We start from the raw sequence: 24,739 nt of genomic DNA, 5'->3' as shown, positions 1-24,739 counted from the left end.
GACAATATAAAATTACCGACGAGTATCCGACGAGTAGAGAGCGAGTCCGACGTTTCCAAACAGCCGCCGGCATCGAAAAGAGGGTGATTGCGAAATCGCGCGTGGACCCGTTATAGGATAAACGGACGATTTAATGATTTTTTGCACCGACAAAGCTCTCGACTCGTCGTTGTGACAGAGAAAGCAAAAGGCGCAAAGTCGCGCTGCCGTTCATCGTAATTTATCTAGTAAATCTGGTCGCGCCGTCGTCGCCGGGATCACTGCGAAACAATCCGCGGTACCTCGTGGATTTTTGGAATGTCATCGGCGATTAAACGCGCATTTAACCGTCAAAGCGACGAGTCTCGCGCTCGTAGCGAGCTCTGTAATTGATTTTAAAATACGGTCACGATAAGCTATATGCGCGTTTCATTAACGAACGTCTGTTATGCTCGCGAAACATCTCTGGAACATCTGACGGGGAACATCTGTTTCGCGTCGCTTTGGCGTACGTTTGAGTAACCTAACGTTTCCGAAGTTCTTAATGTCGGACGAGTGTTAAATTCCGCGAAGCAGATTACCGCGATATTTCCAAATCGGTCTTAATGACGAGGTGCAACGGCCCGATCGCAAGCGCGCTTTCGTCGAGCTTACGCAATTTACTCCAGCTAACGTCGCGCATTCCTGCCGGAAGTAAAGCGTTACTACGTAACTATATTACAAACCGTCGTTCTCCGGAATCTATCGAATAACCATCGGCGATGTTGACACGCCGAGATTGACTCTATGGCAACGTTCGCGTCATCGGTGCGTACTGTGCAACAAATCTCTCGATGAGCGCCGACATGCGTTCCGCGGCAATCGCGTCTAGCTTGTTTTATCGAATACTCGTTATGGGAATTATCGTCTACATCGATCGATGCAATTTTCGACAGCGACGCACGCGCTCTCTTTCGCGGACAAACGATGTTATCTTTTTCTCCAAATATCGCAATTGACAGCGCACGAAAACTCGCGGGACATCGAGAAGAGAGCGGGAGAGACGCGGCGAGAACGTTTGATATGGCGCGCGTGCGCACCGAGCGTTTTTCTTAAGCGTGATTTTTGTTTTGCCGTACCGTCGGCTACCGCGACCAGAAAAAGGGATCGCTCACACACACACACACGCACAGGTAACCTTGTCCTTCATCAATATTAATATGTTGTACTTATACACGTATGCATGAGAAACTTGAGAGAAAATCAAAGGAGGGAGGTGTAGCTCGAATATAAGAGATTTAATAAAGGACGCTGCGTGCATATGAAACGAGCAAAGAAATGGAAGAACGTACAAGAGTCGGAAAAATTTAATAATCATTCGAGCGCTTAATAAGCTCTCACAGCTCTTTCAACTATTTCTCATAGGCGTGTTCTTAGCGCGCGCGGGTGGTGTAGCGCTCTCTCTCTCTCTCTCTCTCTCTCTCTCTCTCTCTCTCAACCAACAACAACGCAACATTGTTTTCATTCACTGAATTTTTCACGTCGCGAGCGAGATGCCCGGGCAAACGAGCTCAAGCTTTTATATTTTCACCGCAGCGCTTAATTACGTCGATGTCTGGCCTGTTTCAGAATGACGTTGTCGCGCGACTAATTAAGACCGTGCTTCTTTACGCGAGCGCGGAGCGACGTATTCCCCAGAGCAATTCTTCGCCTCGCGATAAAGACCGAAAATTGAAAACAGGAAGCTACCGAACGGAGCGAGAAGCAAAAAGAGACGGAGGAGCATCGACGTGTATCTGAGAGGTCGCGGGAAATAATATCGACGTCCGGGCGCGTGTATTTCAATTAATTGTTACCGTATCCGTAGCGTTTCTCACAAATGAATTAAACGCGGCTGGCGCCATAACTGGCACGTCGACGCGTCAAACATTTAATTCCCATGTTTCACGGTGACTACACGTAGACGCCGCCGCTGATACGGAATCACTCGTTGCTCTCTGCACTTGAAATAAAATATTACATAATTAAATATCCGCGGATACTCGCCGAGGTTTGCGCGCACTTTTAGCATCGGACATTCCAAGGATTCGTTGGAAGAGAGAGAGAGAGAGAGAGAGAGAGAGAGAGAGAGAGAGAAAAAGAGAGAAAGGAAGAGGATCTGAGTTGTGATTAGTCGTTTGTTCAGTAACAAGAGTTATGACAGATTGCGTTATGAATGCGAATTAAACCGCATAACTGACGCAAAATAAGCAGTCCGCGCATTCTGCGAGTGAATTCCGCGCGCTTCGGAATTAAATGTTACGTAAAATAACAGGGAAGAAAGAACGAATGATTAAGATCCGGCCCATGATTCATAAATCCGCCCGCCCTCCTCTTTTTAATAAAGGACCCTCGTTTATGCGCGAATAAAACGCGCGATTAACTTGGCGCTGCATTATAATCGCGCGATTATTAAATACCTGGCTACAGTTTAAATCGTAAGTACTCGCGCGGCAGTTGAAGCCGCGCAAAATTATTATCGCGAGACAATAGCGCCCTCATTTACGCTCGCGTGTCTCGCGGACGCCGCGACGCGCGTGATTAATCGAATATCGTAATATCGAGATTAAAATCACCATCGGCGCGCGGACACGCGGCTCAACGGCGTTCGTGTTAAAATAACGAGATGTGTTACAGGGCGATGTTGGTTTTTGTTGCAAGGCCCGCAACTTATCTTCATTGATTATTTCAGCCACCCCCCTCCCGCGAGTCGCGACTCTCCTTCCCGCTTTCGAATCTCCGCACGTAAAGCGCGGCATTTCAGCGACAAACACAAGCGATTGAATGTCAATATCGCGGAGCGAAGTATGCGACGACGGGATCACCTCACTCTCGTCGAGACATCCCCTCGCTGAAAAATCAGTAATATCGCCCTATTATCGTTCGGCACGCATAGTTAATTGTTCTTGCAAGTATTTCGAGCGAAATTCATGAAACTCACGAAAGAACGTTAAGGCTAATGTAAAGCGCTTTCGCCCGTTCGCTTATGCAAATTTGGATTGTCCCGCGGAAATGTGCTCGCATAAACGTTAATACAATTACTCGCGATAAGAACGGCGGCCAGACAGAGAGTCGGGGGGCAGGGGGAAAGGGAGATAGAGAGAATGACATTATTGTATTATTAAGATTTCCGTCGTTTCGCGACAACACGCGGGCGTTGAAATTAACGAAATTGCCCGCGATGAGATTGCTGCTTTCGGCGGTTGCTACCCGCGTGATTTTCCAGTCGAACTTAATGAGACTGAGCTCTCCATCCTTTACCTTCCTCCCTCTCTCTCTCTCTTTCTCTCGTCCGACCCTCTTCGGGCCTATTCGCTTCAACTCGCTACAGTGCGACTGAACGACTTGAGAACGAAGCGACAGTCCGGAATCCGTGTCAAGAGTTAATCCTCGTCCCTATTGTTGCGATGCATATTCATCTCACGATCGTCTTGTCTCACTCAGACAAGCCGGTGATACTTTCGGCGTTGAGTATAACTTGGCGCGCGAGTCGCAGCTCGTTCGTAATAGCGGACTACGCAGTGCCGGCCATTAGCTCTCCCGAGTCGCGGCATCAGCGGCTCTGCGGCGTTATCGCCTCCCCTCGAATGTTAATGCGTTCCCTGTCTCTTCGATTCGACTTTGGCAGTAACTTTGGCAGGTCCCAAAACGCGGTAAACCGGATCCGATGCGCCGCGCACATCTGCCGCGGTGTGCGGAATCCGCGCGGCGGATCAGAGCAGACGAAAATCCGCGAGACGAAAATCGAGTTTCGGCTCGAAAGTTAGGCACAAACTTCGCTTCTCCGCGGAAGAGTTTGCATTCGTTGAAAGTTGCTCGTCTCGTATTAACAGACGAGAGGCGCGCCCGCGTCTCTGTTTAACCCTTTATAAAGTGAGAAATCGAGGACAGATTTAGTTGGGAGTAATAAACGCGAAATAATATTACCGGCGAGAGGGGCACGGGGGGAGATCTCTTAGTATTTGCTCTCTCTTTCTCCGTCTCCTTCTCTCTATGGCAACTTCCCCTCTTCCTTGCCTCTAAATTGACACGAGTCTAAAGGCGCACCTGAAATTAACTAATGAAATGCAAATCGTAATATTATCATATCGCTTTCGCCACTACACGATAACGGTCTTAAGCGGATCAGTCTTTAAAGCCAACCTCTCTTTGGACGGAAAGGAAGGAAGAGAGAGAGAGAGAGAGAGAGAGATAGAGAGAGAGAGAGAGAGAGAGAGAGAGAGAGAAGGGGAGAGGGAGGGAGAAAGAGACGGGGAAAGAGATACGAAAGAGAAAAAGAGTACGTTATCTGCGAAACGTTACGATAAATCACTGCTGGGACATAACGTTCCTTGCGCAAATGCATGCTACTAAAGTATCTTTTCCCACTGGTGCACAACGTCCAAATGTATTCGCCGACATCTTAGATACGAGTAGCCGCCACGATTAACGTTTTGGAAAATTTACTTTACCGTCACCGCGCCTAATGTTCACCTGTTCACTTTGAACTCGATGATTTTTATATCCGTATGCCTGTCTCGGCTATCATTTATTTGAAAATTATTGAAGATACTGATGACTGACTGTCACAATAAAATTGAGAACCGATGAGCAACGTATCGATTTTTTTCAAACGTTACGAGCATTTTCGTCATTTAAGAGTGTTTCTGTTGCCACTTCCTGCTCCTAAGAGAAAAAAACATACACACATACATCTCAGGTTCGAATTTGTTCGATTCGCGCGCCATTTGTCATTTTCATATTCTCAAAGTTGACGTTTACGAGCGAAAGCGGGAAGGCAATCAGCAACAATCGCGAATAAAACAAAAAACACCGACGTGCCTGAGCGCAAACGCCCTGGTGCTTGATAATCACTCCCGCGGAACTCATCTATACGCTCCGCTGAGTTTAGGGGTAAAACCGAAGGGGATACGCTCGCAGGGGAGAGAGAGAGAGAGAGAGAGAGAGAGAGAGTCTTAGATGGCACAGCCAATGTTATTCCGTCAAAGGTAAGAAAGCTATGCCGCTGTAGTAGTTACACCGATAACCGAGCATAGACTCACGGTGTGCACGGCCTCGTTAAAGAATTACTGCGTCGTAAAGGGACGCGCAACGATCCTATGCGCGTCGCGAAGATTACGACATTCCCGTCGGGTCCGAGGGTTCGTCGTTTGGCCATTGGCTCTTTCTTCGGGTCCTAAGTAAAGGTTGATGGCTAGATCTTTGCAACAATACTTAGGATAACGGGGCGGAAGCGACACGAAAATTTTGCTTTTGACACAACACATGAGCGAACCATTCTCCCGGCGAATGAACGAAGCGGCGAGTTGAAGCGAGATAAAAAAAAGTCTTTGTGAGGAAAAGACGGTAATCCTTTCTCTGTTTAATTTCTCTTCGTGATTAATTAACGGCAAGAACGGGAATATCTTATCTAACGGAATTTGCAATATCATCGTTTTAATTCATTATACAAATTTTTCGCCCGTACAAAGAGAGCTATTAATGTAAAGTGAAACGTATCTCATTTGTCTTTTTCTTCTTCTGAAAACGCGTGCAGTTTCATCGACGTCGGCAAAAGTGGATTATTCGAAATGAATGTCACCGTATACACGAGTCGATGTCGAATAGCACATAGGCGATAAATGAGGGTGATTCGGCGTCGGAATTTTTTGTTCAATCGTCACCGCGGGGAGAGATGTGGATGAACGGGGAAGCGGGCGTGAAGTGTAAAACGCTGTTACAAAGTTATCTCGATCTGAACTAATATCAAGCACTCGGTCAAGCTGCCGTTGATATAGCTCTCTCCGGCTAATACACGTCGGTATGATTTCACGTTAACGCGAATTTATCGCCACGGTCTTGGACAGCGAACTGAACGAGGAAGACAATTTCTGAGCGTTAAAGCGGTAGTTTTATGTTTCTACGTGATCAAGGCTCTCTGCTTACCCTTTAGTGAAACTTCGTTCTTTTAATATCGCCGTCCTTCCTTCTTGTCGTCGAAGCACTACGGCGTCTTCGCGATATGAATGGATGCTTCGTGGGGGTTACGCGTGCGGGCGGTCGGCGCTTTTTGTCTCGAGAGAAAAATCTCGAGCGATATTTTCAACGGAAGAATTCTCGAGACGGGCATTATCAAACGTACCGGAAGAAGCCACGGGGGACTCGGGATATATTGCCTCGGTACTGCTGGTACGTGCAAATTGGAATTAATTGAATCTCCCTGGCGGACATGATGCGAAAATTACAATTGTGCCGCCGAGGTGAGATATCCTGAAAATCACGGAATTACATTGTCGCGCGTACAGATTGTTCGCGGCGCGATTGTTTACGATCTACCCGACGCGAAAGTTTCTCGTTAGCGAGCACAGCCCTCGCGACGGGAAAAAGACGAACACGAGCCGTAAACGGCTCATTTCCGCACCAGCGGCACCCTTCTGTTCATCGTGATTCGAAGAGCACTTTGAGCGATCCGCGTGATATTGGACGGAAACGGCGTCGTTACGAAAAGTTCCCGAAGAATCGAGAAACCGTCACGACGAGAACGCGCAGCAGGTCACGTCGATATTCCGTCGCTTTGATGTCCCCGACGAGCGATCGAGCGGTATGCAAATCCCTACACAGGGCGACGGGTTCGAAGTTATGGGGACGGCCGTTCGAAATTAAGAAGCACTTTGGAGACTGGTGAATTTTTTCAAATCGACGCCGGCCCGAATTCCCGAAGTTCTCTTATTTCTTATCGGGCCCGCGATGGTACATCGTCGCGTAATACAAGCCGCTTTCGACAAAATACGACCTCCTCGTGGTAGTTTTCATCGAAAGGCGACGCGATTCTCGGACACGATACGAGATAGGGTCCAACCGAATGTAGCTACGCGCGTATACTGAAGGAACTTGTGGCGCGAGGGCGCCGGCTTGAACCGAACCAACCCCTCTTCCCAGCATCCCACGCGGCGCGCGTTCTCTTATCGTGCACTCGGGATGATGGGGATTTCGGCCGATAATATCATGATTTGTTGAAGGAAAGAGCGCGACAACCGACGGGTGATTGTCGGGCAAAGTTCGCTTCCGTTGGTCCCGCACGCTCGTTTAATTGCTCGTGGCGACTTTGATTCTTTATGTCGACTCTACATAGGACGCGCGCGCCTACGGGAAAGAGAGGGGGAGAGAGAGAGAGAGAGAGAGAGAGAGAGAGAGATTTGATTTTTCATGCCTGTCTGTATCATCGCAATTAGACCTGGTGATAGAGTATATTGTGAGCCGAGAGCCGCGCTTTTCTTCTCAGGTCTGTTTTTCTCAATCGATATTATATGTCGATGTTGTATCGTGACACGATTCTGCGCACGTTTGTGCGCGTATACGTAACTGAAGTGGATCCTCGGTAAGTGCGGAATCATTTGAGCGAATGTCACATTTCGCACGTCGGCTCATTAAATTTTAATCGTCAGTTAGATGCACAGACGCGACGACGGTTGCTCTCTTCTCTTTTTCTACATTGTGCATCGCGAGATCTGTTGCATTTTTTAAGACAACGTCTAGCCAGTCGTAATAGCATAATGCGTGCTCGTACAAAGAACGAAAAGATCACCGGCTCGGCGAAAGATGAAAATTCTAAAAGCTAAAAGCTAAGTTGCGCTGCCGCGGTCGGAACGAGCTCGAGAACGTTCTTGGAATAATTTATGCGCCGCCTTTCGAGTGCATTTCGATGGTGGTAATGCGCTGTCGTAAAAATTGATATCTTTGACATGTCTCGAAATGTGTGAAAGGCAGCGATAAGATATTTTTGGCAATGCACTGGAACGGACACCTGCGTGTGTGCATTGCATTCCGTTCGTACTGTTTTTTTTTCTTGTTTCTTTTTTCTTTTTCAATGTAATGCATTAGTGGTTCACTTATAATATCGTATAAAAAAATGTTATAAGTGAAATTATATTGCCGTCTAGAAAATTCTACTCCCAAGTGAGCAGAGCGATTTGTGGAAATTGCCGTGACGACGATACGTTCGTCAAAACGTCCAAACTCGAGCAGCCTGAAACGCGCAGCGTGAATTTTTTATCGTCAGAACTTCTTGATATAAATAGTTCTGATTCCACGTTGAAGACGAAGGTGGTATTGGCATGTCTGAAAAAGCGCGATTGAATATTTTATTACGAGGCATTTGGTCTAGACGTTATCGAATCCTATAGCGGCTTTAATAAATCGTCTGAGGTGAGAGAGCTGTCTCTAACGACGCCCCGCTGTGTACAATAATTGGTATTCTAAGAAGAGAAGGCGCTATTGATCAACCCGCATTCCAAGATGCTCGATGAAATATTATCTCCGGTAATTGTCGCGCATTCAATAGTTAATAACAAAATTATGATTACTTGTGACAATCTGTCGAAACAATCAGACGCTGCTTGTTACAAACGATTGCGCATTTTTTTTGCCAAGTAATACCAAGTAGTCAAAATTGAAAGGAACTTGCTCGTTGTCAATCAAATGTTGAAGCTCCGAGTCGTGTGCAATTAAAAACTCTGAAGTATATAAAAAAATTTGATTTTTCTAATTTCTAAAACATAACATGACTTTTATTCGATCACGAACGGACACTTCACTTCAACAAGACTTCGACACTTCAAACTGTCGACAATCAACATGATCGATTTTGCTCGGTCAAAGTGACAAGTTTTTGGAAAAATATGTTGCATAAAAATGTTCATTTATTCTTTTCTGTTTTATTCAACGCCCATTAGACAATTGCATCACGTTGCGTACATTGGGGAAATCTTTACGAGAAGATGCAAGAAGCAAGTAATTTCAATCGCTTTGATAGTTGCAAGGCATAAAGGCAAAGGGTAAAAAATCCGAAAATGCTCCACGTTAAATCGACCGACTTTCGCGCTCCGTCCTTCGATCCTTTCGATCCTGACTAGAATTTCCAATCTCGGATACGATTTAGAATCCCGGGATTTCGGGATTTTTTGGATTTCATCCCGGGATCCCGAGACTAGTCCCGGGATTATATATATGTAAAGAAAGAAACAAGGAATATTTACAAATAATAGAATTATTTTATTTATAGAACGTTCATAGACTTTTATGAACATTATGACAAACAAAAAATAAGATTTCAGTAAAAATGAAAGCAACTTACATTAATGATTGCACAAAAACCGTTACAATTAAAAATTAAAGTTTTTGTAATAAAAATAAAAATAGTTGTTTCTTCTTTTTCACATTGAAAAAGCGACTTTAAAAATAATAAAACATAAATTTCGTTAAAAAATATCTGATCGAGGATCCCGGATTCAAGTCTGTGTTGCGCCAGTTTATCCGCGAAATTTGAAATAGAGAACTCCCTTAATATTTAAAACAAATAAAAATAATACATGGAATTGAATTTAAAATACAAATACACACTTCTCTAGCAAATGCTCTAAAGTCATCAGTAATAAGTAATAATTGTTAAAGTAAAATTTTTGTAAAACGTAAGTATTATATAGACACTAAGCATTAAATTTTGAAATCCCGAAATCCCGGGATTTGTGACGTTGAATCCCGTATTTTCGGGAAGAAAAATTTGGCCGGGATCCCGGGATCCCGGGATCCAGGATCCCGGGATTGGAAACTCTAGTCCTGACGCCCCCGATTCGTTGCAGCAGAAGCGCGTATCACGTGCATGATTGCGTACACATGCGCGGAACTTCTATCGCCACAAAATAGCACGCTGCATGTGGATCCCTCCAGACGTTATAAGAAATGATTACCGGCAAAGATTTATGGCGCGAGGCGGCGAATTTTTATTTCTCTTTATGGCAGTGTAACGCGTATGTGTACACGGGCGCGCAGGCATGGGTGCGGCGAATTTCGTTCAACAGCGTTGTTCCGTCAGTTGCAACAAGTTTTAGAATTATATTACGATGAATAGCCTTCGCACACTAGACGCAAGAATAACGGGCGATTTATCATTGCTGCGCATTCCGTCGTTGTTTTCACGTCGCGTCCTGCGATCTTCCTCTTTATTTCTCTCTTTTCTTCCTTTTGCCTTTTTTTTATACGGAGAAATTACGGTCTGTGAAAAAAGGGACCTCAGCGCATCGGGCGAGTTATCGCGGTCTCGGGAATATCGTGACGGACGAGGGACAATTACAAAATTATACAATTGTGTCGCGAAGAAGGGGACGAACAATATGGAGCGTATATTAAATTGCCAGTCAACCGCCCGACTGACCTTTGCTCGTGCAGCTCTGCGTATTACCGGAGACTGTTTCCTCGGTTGTGGATTCTCTATCTACATCGAGCTCTTCTCTGTGTTGATCACCCACTAAAAGAAAAAATGACTTTTCCTGCGTATGATGAGGGAGAGCGTAGTGCGGGGACGCACGTACCTGGACGCGACGTGTTCAGTTTCAAGTTTTACGTCGAGTTTTGCGAAATAATAGATTTAGCTTTTACATCTCTCCGCTCGTATATTGAAAATGCGCTCCCCCCATCGCAAATTCTGTCTCTGTCCTTTCTCCCCCCCTTCCCTCTCTCTTTCTCTCTCCGTCTCTCTTTGTTTCTATCTTCCTTCGACCTGGCTCTCTCCCTTTTGTGCAAAATTTTCATTGAATCGTCCCGTCAAATTAACTTCTTATCTACAGATGGAACGTCGAGCAATCTTATGTCGCTGCTTTATGTCCTCGTGCTCACAATGGACCACAATAAGGAGCGCTAACCATACAGGAAATTAGAGAATTGTCGAGGAAATAAGAAATTTGTTCCTCATAAAGTTTCTCGTAATATTCTCGAAGGATGCTCCCGCACAAAATTCTCGGAAGCATCGCACGCGAAAGCGCGCGACGAGAGCGTTATCATTATTAATCCCGGCGTTTACACGCACGGAAAGGAACAATTTCATCTCCCTCACCTCCAGTCCCACCCAATTCTCTCCGCTCCTCCGCTGCCCAGTTCCCGCTTCCGCAAAGTAGATTTGCGCGATTTACGCATTTACTCGCGACGGGAGTATGAGAGTCCTGAGAGTGCCTCTAATCATGAGAATTAATTACTGCAAAAAGTTGCGAACGGAAGTTTACCGAAGCCCTTGCCGCCACACATTAAAGGTCATCGTGGCGGGGCAACTTTTGCTTCATCAATTTCGACGATAAAGAAGAACCTCGCAAACTTCGCGAACTCGTTTGCTATCTCAGCGGGACTATTATTTGGTTACAGCGAAACATTACGACGTCTTCTATCCTGCTTCGTATTTCTCCGCAAACGAAACCGTCTTCAAATTAGCTTCGCGCTCATGCGTTCCTTCCAGTCAAGAGAAAGAGAGCGCAAGAAACTACTACGAAAGTACGAAAGTTGTTCGCCGAGAATGAAAAATTAATATGTGGAATACGATATTCTCGCCTTGTATAGATCTTGCTTTGCATTGAATTTTTTACGACACACAATGACAATCTTTTCGAATTTCGACTGAAACTACTGCGACGGAATCTCATTAATATGTGCGACCGAGAGTGGAGAGAGATAGAGAGAGGAGAGAGAGAGAGAGAGAGATAGAGAGAGAGAGAGAGATAGAGAGAGAGAGAGAGAGAGAGAAGGAGAGAAAAAGAGAGAGGGCAAAACGGTGCGACCGGTGAGGAAAATCGATTTTCAAGCGCCGACTGACGCGACTTGGAATCATTCAGTAAGGTTGCCTAGCTCGCGAGGAAGATTACCTCGAAGATGACCACGAAACCTAATTAGCTCTCTCATCGCCCGGGGCCGAGAGATCTGTCGTCATGATTCGCGCGCACATGAGCGGACGTGAGATACTCATGAGAACGACGAGGTCGCCTTCTCGGAAGGACGGATTTGACATTATTTTTTCTCCGAATTTCGTAGCTTCTCTCGTCCGCTCGGAGTGTTCGTGCCGTGAAATAAGAGAACGAACGGTGAGTGAGCGAACGAGCGAGGAAGGGAAACAGAAAGGCAATCCTTAGCGCACAGGTGCCGCATCAAAAATGATTCCATCCCATGATTCCATAAGGATTCCGCTCTAATATTTCAAGAGTCTGTCTCATTTTGACTCACTGAAACAAAATATTTTACTTTCATTGTCGTGGCGCCGGGTGGCTGGGTGCGTTTTATATATGCAATGTGCCAAGAAAGAAAGCAATATCAGCACCACACTCGCATGAATCTTCGTCGAAGGAACAAATCTACGGAGTACGACTCACGGAGCTTCGTAGGCGGTGGTTGATAACGCCAGGTGTCCGGATGAATTTTCGAATTGGACTATTTTCTCCCGGGAATAGTGTTATACGTTTGACGGGCGCGAAGGCGAAATACGCGCGTGCGCGGTCTACGACGCTACGATGATTCATCGTAGGTAAGGTTTATCCGGTGCTCGCGCGGAGTCACGAGCATTTCTCACGAGGACTCGAGATAAATGGAACAAGTTTCTCCGGGGGTGCGCCGTTATTTCTCATATTACAGGGAGAAAGACACCTTTCGTCTTCGTCGCGTCATTGTCGCGCCTCCGTCGCTCTCGGCCGCATAGATAATGGGGGTTCCGACGGAAGCGCAGGAAGGGAGTTGTCGCGATCGTTGATATTCTCGCGTTTCTCCGATTCCCGTTGTTCGCCCGCCGCCCGCCCGCCCGCTCGTTCGCTCCTGCGAGATAGAATTTGTCGCAAGTCCCGATTCTCGCCGAGGTTGATCAATCACGGATTACGACTTTAGTGTTGCCCCGCTTCTCCTCCTTTTTCCCCCCGATTAAATTTATTCAATTCCGATTTTTTCGTTAAGTGATTAAATTCTCCACCTATCTATCTCTTCTCCTCACCCTCTCCGCCCCTACCCCTTCCACGCCCTCCTCCCTCCCTCCCTCCCTCCCTCCCGCACCGCTCCTACGTCGTTGGTTTAATGATTAAATTATTCGATGCAGTCGGACGAACGTGGGTAACTACTTTAATAGTACTTTAATAGCCTGGGTCATTAAATAAACATTAGCGCTACGTAGGTTGAATAAGTTTCAACGAAAACTCTCGCCGTTTTTCCACCTTCGCCGCGACTGGGCCGTTTTTTAATTTTTGCAGCGTATGTCAAAGTTTAAGCTGCGGTGGTGGCGTCGGCGGTGGTGTCGACGACGGACTGCGGCGGCAGCACACTCGTACATTTTCACCTTAATTACGAGGCGAGCGTACAACAAAGAGAATAGAGAGGGAGGGAGAGAGAGAGAGAGAGAGAGAGAGAGAGAGAGAGAGAGAGAGAGAGAGGCGGAGAGAGAGAGAGAGACAAAGACAGAAAGAAGGGAAAGCTCTCGTTTGTATAATTTCATCTCGAGCCATCCTCGCGGGCTGCCTTCTCGCGTGCCAACACAAAAATAATTACGTCTGCACTTCGTACTTCTGTACGGGACGCACCACGAATGGTTGGCGCGGCATCCGATATCTCGTCATCTCTCTCTCTCTCTCTCTCTCTCTCTCTCAAGATACACGAAGCGAAAGTCAATGGGAAACCGTAACCGAGTAGAGAGTCGCGTTGGTTACGCTTCAAAGTTACGAGCGCCGTTAATATTTCGTGTCGCGAGAGGTAAAGCGACAGTTTATTCGGGCGTGCGTGCGCGCGCGCGCGCAATCCATTGTAACGTGGCGCATTTCACCTGGCGTGCTGCATCTCGTTCGTTGCGCCTCTTAAACAAAGAAAAAAAGCGGCGGAGAGGGAGCGGAGGTGGGATATAAAGTTTACGATGGCAAGCGCGGCGCGCGCGACTAGGTAGACGAGACGCTTGCGGCGCGAGCTTGCGGCTTTGCGATGTAAAGTTACACAGCAATGACGAACTTGGCGTCTCGGCGAAAATCCGGCTGGTACAATTCGAGTGTTGTACCGCGGCTGGCCGGTGGCGAAATTCCCCGTGGGAAAGCCCGGGACGCGCTTTAAAGCACTGATACGACGGGGAAAATCGGAGCCGAGGTAAAATCAAATAACGAGTCGTACGTAAGGAATAATGACGTCGCGGGCTCAAATGCGGTTTTATCTCTTCCCGTAAGTGGATTAAAACAATTTGGCGGGGTTTAAATGTGTCATGCAACGCGCGCTTGTCTCCCTCTCGCCTGCCGGTGATACACCTTCGTTTCTCTCTCCCCCCCGTCCCTTCCTCACTCGTTCATCCGCTCATCTCGTTTTCTCCTTGTTTTCGATCCTTTCCATCTTTCGTGACAGCTGGGGGAAACTGTGGGATTTCACCGACAATTTTATTGCCGCTTGCCAATTTGCTTCGCTTTTATAAATCGACACGCTTATTGGTGGAAAGTTTTAATGAAATTTATGACAATGCGCATGAAGGTCATTAACCCCCGTTCACATTTAGAGTATAATGCGCGAAGGATGAATGAGGCGCGCGCTCCGCTTTCCTGATTTGAGTCACGCGACGAACAAGGGAACTTCTGGCAGCTTGTTCTCGACTAATTCCACGACCTGACCTTTTTTCCGTGCATTTCCCGAGCGCGCTATTATACCGGGCTAGGACGAAATAGAGGTCGAAATACAAGCACTAATTATCGACTACGCTGAACGCGAGCAAGCAGCAATGGCGACGGCGGGCGCGGCGACCGGCGGCGGTTGTTTAAATTTCACAACGAACGGGAGAGGCCTCGTTAGTTTGTCGTCGGTATATATGGGCGGTTTTAGCGCGAGATTTATGACTTGATTTTGCTGCGTGCACGCGATCATTAGATGTTACAGCGCCGATGACAATCTCGCGCGCGACAATTGTTTGGACTTGCGCGTATGAGTTATCTCGGTTGGGCCATCGTCCGCGACCGAATTTAACGCGTGAATTGCTGGGAACAGTGAATCCCGGGCTCTCTAAGATATTATAGAACAGACGAGAAACAACGAGAAACAACGTAAATACGGTCGAAAGAATAACGTACGAATAGTCTTCCTGTTTTTATTTTCTTTCTTTTTACTTTGTCACGAAGAGGTTCACTACGAAGATAACTGTTTATTTGTGTCTCGACCGTTCACCCGCGTGATACATCGTATTTTTGTCTCGTCTCCGTTTCGATCGAATGAGGATGCGTTTTTATAACGAAAGGGAGCGAGGCAAATCTCTCTCGTAAAACGAAATGATTTCCCGGATACGTCGTATCTCACGAATAACCGTGACAAGGCGGTGAAGCACATTCAGTACTGCACCCGATGTCTCACTCATCCTTCACTTCCGTATTGTGATGTAAAACATTCATCGCGCCATTAAGAATTTCCATAACATGCGCGTGCTCATGTCCAATGATTCATCGACATCGCGCACACTTGCATTAATATTCTAACAAAGCCGATCAAACTCTCACGGATTAGCATAAATTCATGTTCATATATTTTCACGATTTCAGAGGAAAGTAAACTCTGTGGTAGTCACAAATTACTGATATTACATCAGATAGCTTTCTTTAAGCGATATTTATACGCAAAGAAGCGAAGAACGAAACATTTTTCATGTAGAATAAATCAATTTTAATCGCTTATAATGTGAAAAGTATTGCGTCACACGTTTGCTTCTGAGTTTTAGAATATACTATTGTGGAGTATTTTACGACATATGACGACTGACGAGAATAATATCTCGTTAAAAGTCGAAACAGCTGATCGTCGGTATTTTAAAGTTACTCGAAAGGAATGAATTCACATAACTGATATGCTTGATTAAAACTGCTATGTGTATACTTTCATCGACATTTGGAGATTTATCTGCGAACAATTTTCTTCTCGGTCGCGCGCGGTATCAAGTACTTAGATGTGCTTCTTTGAAGATATAGTAGAAATAATACAGCCGTGACGTATTGCTACGTCAACAAAAGAAGACTGTTTTGTGTATGTATGTGTGTTCGCGATATTGTATTTTCTCGGAAATTGATATACGCGCGGCTCATATTTCAATGCGAATGAGAAATGCTTAATAAGGGAAACGTCAATCGAGACAATTACAAGCGCATCGCGCATACTGATTCGTACAAATCTTCTACCTTCGCAATAATAAGATATTACGATGCAACTAAGGAGATATTCTACATATTTTAAGACGCACACGGAGAAAGACTATTCAGTTCTCGATTGCGATCAGAAGCGACCGCCACTCCGATGTTTAGCGAAGCTTCACTTTTTACGTAACGAAAGCGAAATATATTTCCACGAAGCTAGTATTAGAAGAAAGTTTCTTTTCCCATGCGGAATTTTTTGCAATCAATCCTGCGGGTCGAGTCATTACTAATAAATGCCAGATTCTCGATATCGGCTCGAAGCTAGCTAGTATTGGCTCGGTATTAGATTATAGTCTCACGATAACTCGGGTTCAGCACTGACGACCGATTTTTAACCGGCTATATATATATATATATATATATATATATATATATCCGCACACGTATATTAAGGTAAGAATAAATTTCTCTCACAATGCTGAGCGTTAGCTCCATAATTTTAATCTAGACTCCGAAATCATTCGCACATCATTGAGAAAAATGACGGCTTACGCCGTCATTGTGCAAGAATTCTTCGAATAAAGAATACGCGCGAGACTTCTTACGCTTTACACGATAAGAACAATCTAGCGATACTTGATTTTCATATCTAAGAAACATCCTGATATCTCGACAGAGTGATACATTGCGCAAATCACGCGTCGCAGTGTTACACGTGAAATCACGGCAGGAGGTACATACGACGAGCATAACGACGGGCGAAATCCCGAGAAGAATGGCGTTTATTTCACGTTCGTACGTCGATTTTTCGCCGAGATACGGTCGTTTGAAATTTCCCGGAGCGCCGTACACCAAGCGTCATGTATGTCTCGACATCCATTTGCTATTATCATTAAAATATCATTTATTTAGCGAGAGAATGTGTGAACATGTCCTCTCAAGCGTAAAAAGCAAATCGGTACAATTCATTATAGCTTTCCGTCATTCTCAGTCTTGCGTAGGATTGCCAAGTGTCCGGTTTCGACCCGGACTGTCAGGTTTTCAGAAGTCTTGTCCAGTGTCCGGTTAATAAATCAAACCGGACGTCATATGTCAAATTAGATCCAATCAACGGAATGAGAGTTCAGATTTTAGCAACGTTTCTCCGTTTCAAGCGCCTTCGAATCGATCGAGCGCCACGATAAGCCATCTAGTAGATGATCTGCCGATCTGTCATTCCATATATATTAAAAAAGTAATAATTTATTATTTTATTCAAATCTTGTTTATAAAATTGTTTGGAAATTAATATTGTAAATAAATTCTTGTCATATCTTGTATTTAATGTAACGTTATTATTATTATTTCTGTCCGGTTTAGTCCGCTTTGGGTTTGTTACCACAGAAGAAATGTCCGGGGTAATTTTAACTTTTGGATTTGGCAAACCTAGTCTTGCGTAAGATTGAAAATGGTGGTATTGTAATAGTGTTGCGATATACAACGGCGTCTGGTGCACGAGGTGCGGCGTGCGCCCTTTGGTGGTGAGCGGCGGCGCGCTCGCAGCAGGTGCACACTGTGGACTCCGACGCCTCGCTCGAGGCGGCGCGCTTCACAGATGAGCGGCGTGCAACATTGTAGTCGGGCCTCGGTCCCCATTAAACGATTCGCCGCTCGCCGGTAACTCCGCATAGAAAAGTCCTAGCGACTCGCGGTAAATTGCATTCGAAAGCTGAGACTGTCCAGCTTCCGATGAGAGACTCTGGACGTCTCCTCTACGTTATTGATTCACTTTGTGGAATATTATTAAAGATTCTATCGACTTTCTCCCGAGCTATGGATACACGAACGATCAAACACGTGATTTTAAAGCGTCGCTTCCAGCGAAGAGGAAAGGTACTAATCGCGTTGCGGAGAATATATAATTGTTCGTTTGTTATATATAAAGAAGAGGAAATTGTAATTTCATTTTTTTCAACTGTGTAATTGTGCTTAATTCAATTGTCACGCCCGGACAAACCGCGTTTCGCGATGTATATAATAGGTATTTTATCAATAATTTATAATTGTAAATTGGATAAGTCAGTTTTGTTGTAAAGTTCTATCTTATATGGATTATCGTTACCCACAACTCTTGTTAACGACTATTGTGCGGGTCCTTTCTTATGTCGTAAATTGCTTTAAGGTACACGACGTCGAATAGAATCGAAATCGCTCGACAAATACACGTATATATACGTGTATGTTTATATATATATATATATATATATATAAACTTTCCCTATTCTTCCCATAGAGAAACTTTTACGGCATAAATTTTATGGTTTCCTGGAACGTGATATGCACCACATTTAGATCTGCTTTGCTTCGCGACTGCGTTTATCGATATTCTGGAGACTATCCCTCACAAATGTTGCTCTTTCCATGTACAATGACGCCTTCCGAAAGCGATCATCGTGTAATTTCAGCATACGTATTCCGCCGGTGTCAATAAAGAAAAGGGACGCAAAGTTTCTCCCCTTCGTACTTTGATTTCCATAATGCCATTCATTTGAAATTCCAATTCGGTGCTTTGACAATTTATTCCCGATATAACGACGAATACTCCTACACGATCTTCACGATCCTACACGATTGCGCCGCAAAAGACTTTGTTTGCCCAAAAGATTGCCGTTGTGAAACCGCTCAAGGCTCAAATCAGGATCACTACAATCTCGCGCGCGCAGACCCACGACAGTTAAATCGATCGATCTGGTGTGCAATTAATTAACGATGTGTTACGTTATATTTGTTTTCCGCCTTTTAAATTATGAACGATCGATTTCGCGAGTTGCCCGCAGAAAGTCGGGAGTTTACGAAAACTGTTTGATATAAACGAACCTACAAGATCGTCGATAAATCATCCGCCGATGTGGTCGCCGTACTATTGGAATGCGCTCTACGAAGCTATTAATTTCATTCAATAGGCACTGTTGACGTTGCTTCGAGGAGGATCGATACGTCTTATATACGTACATATGAAGACTAATCATTCCCGCGGTATGCTTAATATTGAAAGGAAAAGTAACGGGCTTTTCGTTTCTCGCAAAAATTATACAGAGGATCAAATATAAGGCTAACAAAAAGTGCAGGGTAAATATCGACGGCGGAGGAACGCCGGTTATATGGGCTCTATACTCGGGCGTCACTATACGATACGAAGAATACATCTCGCTCGGCAATCGAGATGCAGTTTCGTTGCTTCTTGCGCCGTCTATTGTTTCGCGGATGCCGCGAGGCATCTTTGTTCTCTCGCACAAAGCAGGCGAATATTACGAGTATCGCGGTTACGCTCGATTTCAGCAATACGAGACAATCGCGGGACAATTGCAGGTCTCGGAGATATATCGCGGGATCTTCTGTCGGAGTACGTCGTTCACAGATGTGAATGAAGATCGATGATTAATCGGGGAACCTCTCGATCGTCGCGATAACGCTCGTTGTGAGTGATGGAATTTCTTTTAGGAGCAAAATACGAACGCGTCGGTCACGATGGGACAAAATAATACTCTGTTCCAACAATGTGAGTCTCCCCCCCCCCCCTCCCTATTTGGAAAACACTTGTTTCCTATATTATTTTTCATTAGCTTTATCTGGTTTCACTTCGCGCAATCATTCGCGAGAATATCGTGCGTGTTTTGTGTTAAAAACGGTAAGGAGAATATATCAATGTTTAATATATTAGACGCGATATCGCGCATCATTGATTTTTAAGTCGAGCTCCACGGCACATACGTGCCGTTGAAAAATTGTACTTTCAATTCGGATAATAAGTTATGCAAATATATCTTGACAGTATTAAATATAGCGAAATATACGCGATCCGAGAATCAATGCGATCTACTGAGCATGCACTACGCAATATGACGCTTTGCAAGCGTACAAATTGTACACTCACTATTTCGCGTGGACGTCCCACGAAGTTCAGTCGACCGATCCACCGATGTAATTCATCCCGACTGTGTCGTTCCACGTCCGTCCTTCTCAGCGTCCAGCCTCTGTAACGTCCAGTCGTCGTCCCTGGTCGATTGCACTTTACTCGCTTCACTTTATTTCACTGCACTCGAGATTTGTTTTAACGGCGTTTAAAGACGAAAATTTACGCGATAGTAGTTCAGTGTTTCGAGAGTATATACCTGTAAATCGCGAAACGCGCGGTCGCGAAACGAAAATCACGAAGCTATAGACGGAAAACGCGAAAAAAAGAAATAGAGATATACTGCTTCACGTACTAGTATATCAGAAAAACGAACGAGGTTCTCGTTCTGAAAGAGTTCTAATTTCTCTAAAAGATATATGCATTTGACGATAATTACGGCTGAAATCGCATTATAACCCGTCGTTAATGAACATTTTAATTAATGGGTTGAAGACCCCGAAACACGATCGAACAATTTATTCGCGAGCAAAGTAATCGCGAATTTCGCGTGTGATGGCGCAATTTTGATGCGCCTTTTGCGCAAATTGAGTACGCACTTTTGCGCAATTCTGGTGCGCATATTTTGCGTAATTTCGATGAGTATTTTGCTCGAAATAGTTAAAAAATTTCACCGAACTAATGACATTGTTAAATAATTGTGTATATTGAATCGCGTACAAGTGCAAATTCATGTGTGTAAATAAGCTTGCAAAAGTTAGCGGAATTAAAAGATATATCCAAAAAGATATTTTTAAGAAATAACTATTTAATTGTTGAAATTTGTGCTAGATAATACAGCATGTTGTGTTGAATATTTTTATCGGATAACGCAAAGACTGATTATTTCGAGCAAATATATTTTGTGATGGACAACACAGACACATATATATGCTAAACCTGACATGCAAAATTGACACGAGCTACACTGAGAGAAAAGAATAGTTAATCTAGCTAAAATTATTTTCGGCATCAAACATATATACATATTTTTTCCGCTCTGACAGAAAAATAATAATAGCCATACGGTAAAATTTACTATTAAAATAATTTTCTTTCTTACAGCAAGTCAGAGAGATATATATCAAACATTTTTCTCTCAGTGTAGGTAAATCGCATTGATTTTAATGGAAATGAATAAACCATCACCATAAATTTTTATATTCAGCATCTTTCACTTTTTGAAACTTATTTTTCCGACTCACCGAAATACCAGGAACTCAGGGCCGGCCACGTTCAGCTACAAATCTGCAACAAAAATATAGTTTCGTTTTTATGAAACTTAATAATTGAAAAAGAAAATGTGTAGACACATACGAGAGACGTGTCAACCCGTTGCGATCGTTCTAACTCAACAATCTTTCACCCTGACAAATACAACTCGGTTCTCGATCGCACAGAGTCAATCGCAAGAGTACAAGAAGTTTGTACAAGAATCTTACCTTCGAACCGACCCTGCTTGACCCGAACCGGCTCCTCCGGTACGGCATCCACGTCCATTGAAACTGCACTCTCGGGAACAGCACTCATCGCTTGACCTCAGGTTCCGTCAGATCTAAAACAAAAAGTAAGTTTTCTGATTATAGTTATATAAATAAATGTCAACGTTCCGGAAATAAAGAGGCTGAAAATGATATATTTTTCTTGGAAACTTTTCGTTATATATTTTTCTCTGAAACTGAAATTAGAAATAAGAAGAGAGAGAGAGAGAGAGAGAGAGAGAGAGAGAGAGAGAGAGAGAGAGAGAGAGAGAGAGAGAGGAGAGAGAGAGAGAGAGAGAGAGAGAGAGAGAGAGAGAGAGAGAGAGAGAGAGAGAGAGAGAGAGAGAGAGAGAGAGAGAGAGAGAGAGAGAGAGAGAGAGAGAGAGGCGGTAGTCACCCTTGAGATTTCAGGATGCCGTCGCTGCTCAAGTTTATTCCAGCAAAATGATCGCATGTGCCGTAGTCACGTAATGCGTCTCACGCTCCGATCGATCCCGAAAAAAGCTGAAGATAACGCACGAGACGTCTTCCGATCTGTTTACCCTCGAGTCAAGGACTACTGCGATTGCTCACTCTCACCGCGTACTTATATACATATATGTTATTGTTCCAAAGTCGCGCGACCTTCAGCCGGTGGGAGCCGCTTGTAAGCACCGTTACGATACTCATTCATTTATTTCACGTGTTTTATATCGTGATATTTCACATGATCTCGTAATACTCGTAATCACACTATTTCATGCCTGCTTCATATTCGAACTGTCGTTTATACGCAACGCGTGTAATGACACATTCGCGGTACCGACGTCACTTGAGCAACGTCGCGAGAAATAAATAAACAAGAATGAATTTATATGGACTTTTATGGTATCTACGGGACAGGTCTATAAGCATACCTTCGAGCCTATCCTGCTCGGTCCGACCAGGACCAGTTCCTCCTCTACGATGTCCATGTCCACCGAAATTACACCCCCGGGAACTGTACCCATCGCGAGGCCACAAGCTCAGGCAGATCTGAAACAAAAAGCAAGTTTCTTGGTCAGTTATGTGAATAAATAGCAAACGCAATCGAGAAGATAAAGGCTCGAGAATGAATATTTCTTTTGGAAAATAAGAAAAATGAAGTGATAGTCACCGTTATAAAATTCCAGGATTCCTCGGAATGATGATGGCACGATGATCGAACGCGCGGAATAATCTAACACATCCCGCGTACACTCTAATCAACTTGGGAAAGTCGAAAATAGCGCGTAACTGTCTCCCGATGTTTTCGACTTTGCCCGGAGGATTGTTATGATCGCTTCGCCGTTCCGCACGCACATATATATTAGGCGCAAGGTCACGTGACGCTTATCGGGCAAGACTCGAAAACCTCTTATTTATACCCGTATTCATAGTCAGGCCTTATATTTGAGATCTCCTTATATCCATCTTTAGATGCTGCATGGATTATTTTATTGGCTACAGACCATCTGAAGATAAACTTAAGGAAGTCTTAAATATAAGGTCTGACTATGGACATGGGTGTTATTCATTGCTTATGCCTCTTCTATATTGGTAATGGTAAGATTATGCGTAATATTAAGGTTATACATTTTTTATCATATTTAATTAACAAATACATCAGGATAGTCAATCAAAATCCTACAAAAATATAATAAATCATACATTTTTTTTTTAGATAAAAATGAAACGCTATAAGCGCATTATTGATCCTTATTACAATATTTGAATAGAAAATTGTCAAAAAATAACCTAACATTAATTGCGATGCAAATCATAGAGAGCGCAATTTGTTTATTTTGTATCAAGTGAAGTATTGAACAAATCATTATTAGATGCAATAATCTCTCTCTCTCTCCCTGCGCTTTCGAAATTATACGTAATCGCTTTTACGCATCTCGAGGATGTACAATGTAGCCACAGCGAGTTTCCATCCTGCTTTTCGTTGCTAACGAATGTAACGGCCTCGGTGGAGCGAAACTCACCCCCGACGCGCAATTTCCGTTGATATGCAGCATATGTATGCCACGAAGTGCGCCACAACGTATATCCGCTTCATGGTCTCTTGCTCTTGTAATTGAAGTATCCTAGCATCGACGTTCCAGGTGTATCCCTAAATATGACCGAATATTGACTGATAGAAATATCTTGCCGTGGCGAGAGTAAACTAATATGAGATATTTCTACCAGCCAATATCGGAACAGATATATCTCTCTCTCTCGCGCGCGCGCGCGCGCGAAATCAGTGCCATCCATTTTGAATAATCTAGCGAGCGCTTTGTTGGAGCACGTTGGCAGGATGTTAGTCCGAAAATCAATTTTCTATGATGGCAACGTTAAAATGCTGAAACGTGAAACGCGCGCTGGTAGAATTCGAAAGCGAGAATTTCAATTTTGCCGTTTACGTGGTAGAATAAATTTTCATTTAATGCGCTGTTCTTGATGAGCGATATATTTTGTATTCCGTCCGGAAATCGATTAATATCCGGAAGGTGATTCCGATAATTCGGAAGGCGATAAATTTCCAGGAATGCGAATAAAATTTCTGAGATTTATGCAATTTTGAGCGAAATGCGATGTGTTGGGCTATTCTGCGCCCTGTATCATCGCAGATGGAAATTATGGAACGGGATGATCGTGCGTAATTTATTCGCGTACATAAATAACACGGTTCATATTTTTAGTAGCAAAAGTGCAAATGCGTCCGCACGTTTCCCGAGAATTTTTCGCGGTAGGTCGCGACAGCTCTTATGAATCATCTCTTGATTGAAACAGTACGGGCGAAAAAGAAGACCATATCTCGCGACACATCGCTAAATCTTGCAGATTGCGCGGCGAAAATTAAATTCGACGAATTAACAGAAATTGAGCACTGCCGACGTTCTTAATTTGGCTGTTCCGCAATTTACGATGCGCGCACACGCGGAAACTGGCAACATCAGTGTGAGAAACCGTGATCACGCATCGAAAGTGAAAATCGCGTTTACGACTGTGAAAAGTGACGTGAAAGTGAAATAAAATTTACGGGGCGCTCCGGCTAAGTTCGCAGCTGGAATACAGAGGAAGCGCAGAGGAAGATTATATTTACACATCCCGCTCTTGCGAAGCCTCCGCCCTCTTTGACTGCGCGAGGTATTTGTCCATTATTTCATTTTCTGTGTCCCGGACACTTTCGCCGAAAATTCTAAAACAGTCCGAAACAGTCGGCGAAAAGAGCAGCCGGCTGGCTATTTAGCGTAGCATGAACGCACGGTACGCTGTGCGCATTTACGACGTAACATACGTAACATACGTAAGCGGATTTGGCGTACGGACATTAATTACGGCTAATTACCGCACAGATAATAATTCATCGCCTCGTAGCGATCATACGATAGCATGTACGATAGATGTAATTATCGATGAACGATGAATTT

The 24,739-nt window shown here is 44.3% G+C and overlaps 2 protein-coding genes across 3 annotated transcripts in view; one reads left to right on the top strand and one right to left on the bottom strand.

Moving 5' to 3' along the window:
• The window catches only part of Glurb (metabotropic glutamate receptor B), a 142,557-nt gene extending 135,424 nt beyond the window's left edge, over positions 1–7,133 (bottom strand). Inside the window, exon 1 of one of the 2 annotated variants that reach the window (XR_003114390.1) lies at positions 5,923–7,133. The gene's annotated coding sequence lies outside the window, so the exon portion shown is untranslated. The remainder of the gene's footprint in view (positions 1–5,922) is intronic. The other variant, XM_011150581.3, reaches the window with a different exon arrangement.
• Positions 1–24,739, top strand: part of LOC105188880 (UNC93-like protein) — a 138,729-nt gene that overhangs the window by 103,350 nt on the left and 10,640 nt on the right. The gene's annotated exons all lie outside the window — the stretch shown is intronic.

Source organism: Harpegnathos saltator, unplaced genomic scaffold (genome assembly GCF_003227715.2).
Source record: "Harpegnathos saltator strain DR-91 unplaced genomic scaffold, Hsal_v8.6 scaffold132, whole genome shotgun sequence".
In the NCBI taxonomy this organism is placed as follows: Eukaryota; Metazoa; Arthropoda; class Insecta; order Hymenoptera; family Formicidae; genus Harpegnathos; species Harpegnathos saltator.
This window is presented reverse-complemented; position numbering and strand designations above follow the sequence as displayed.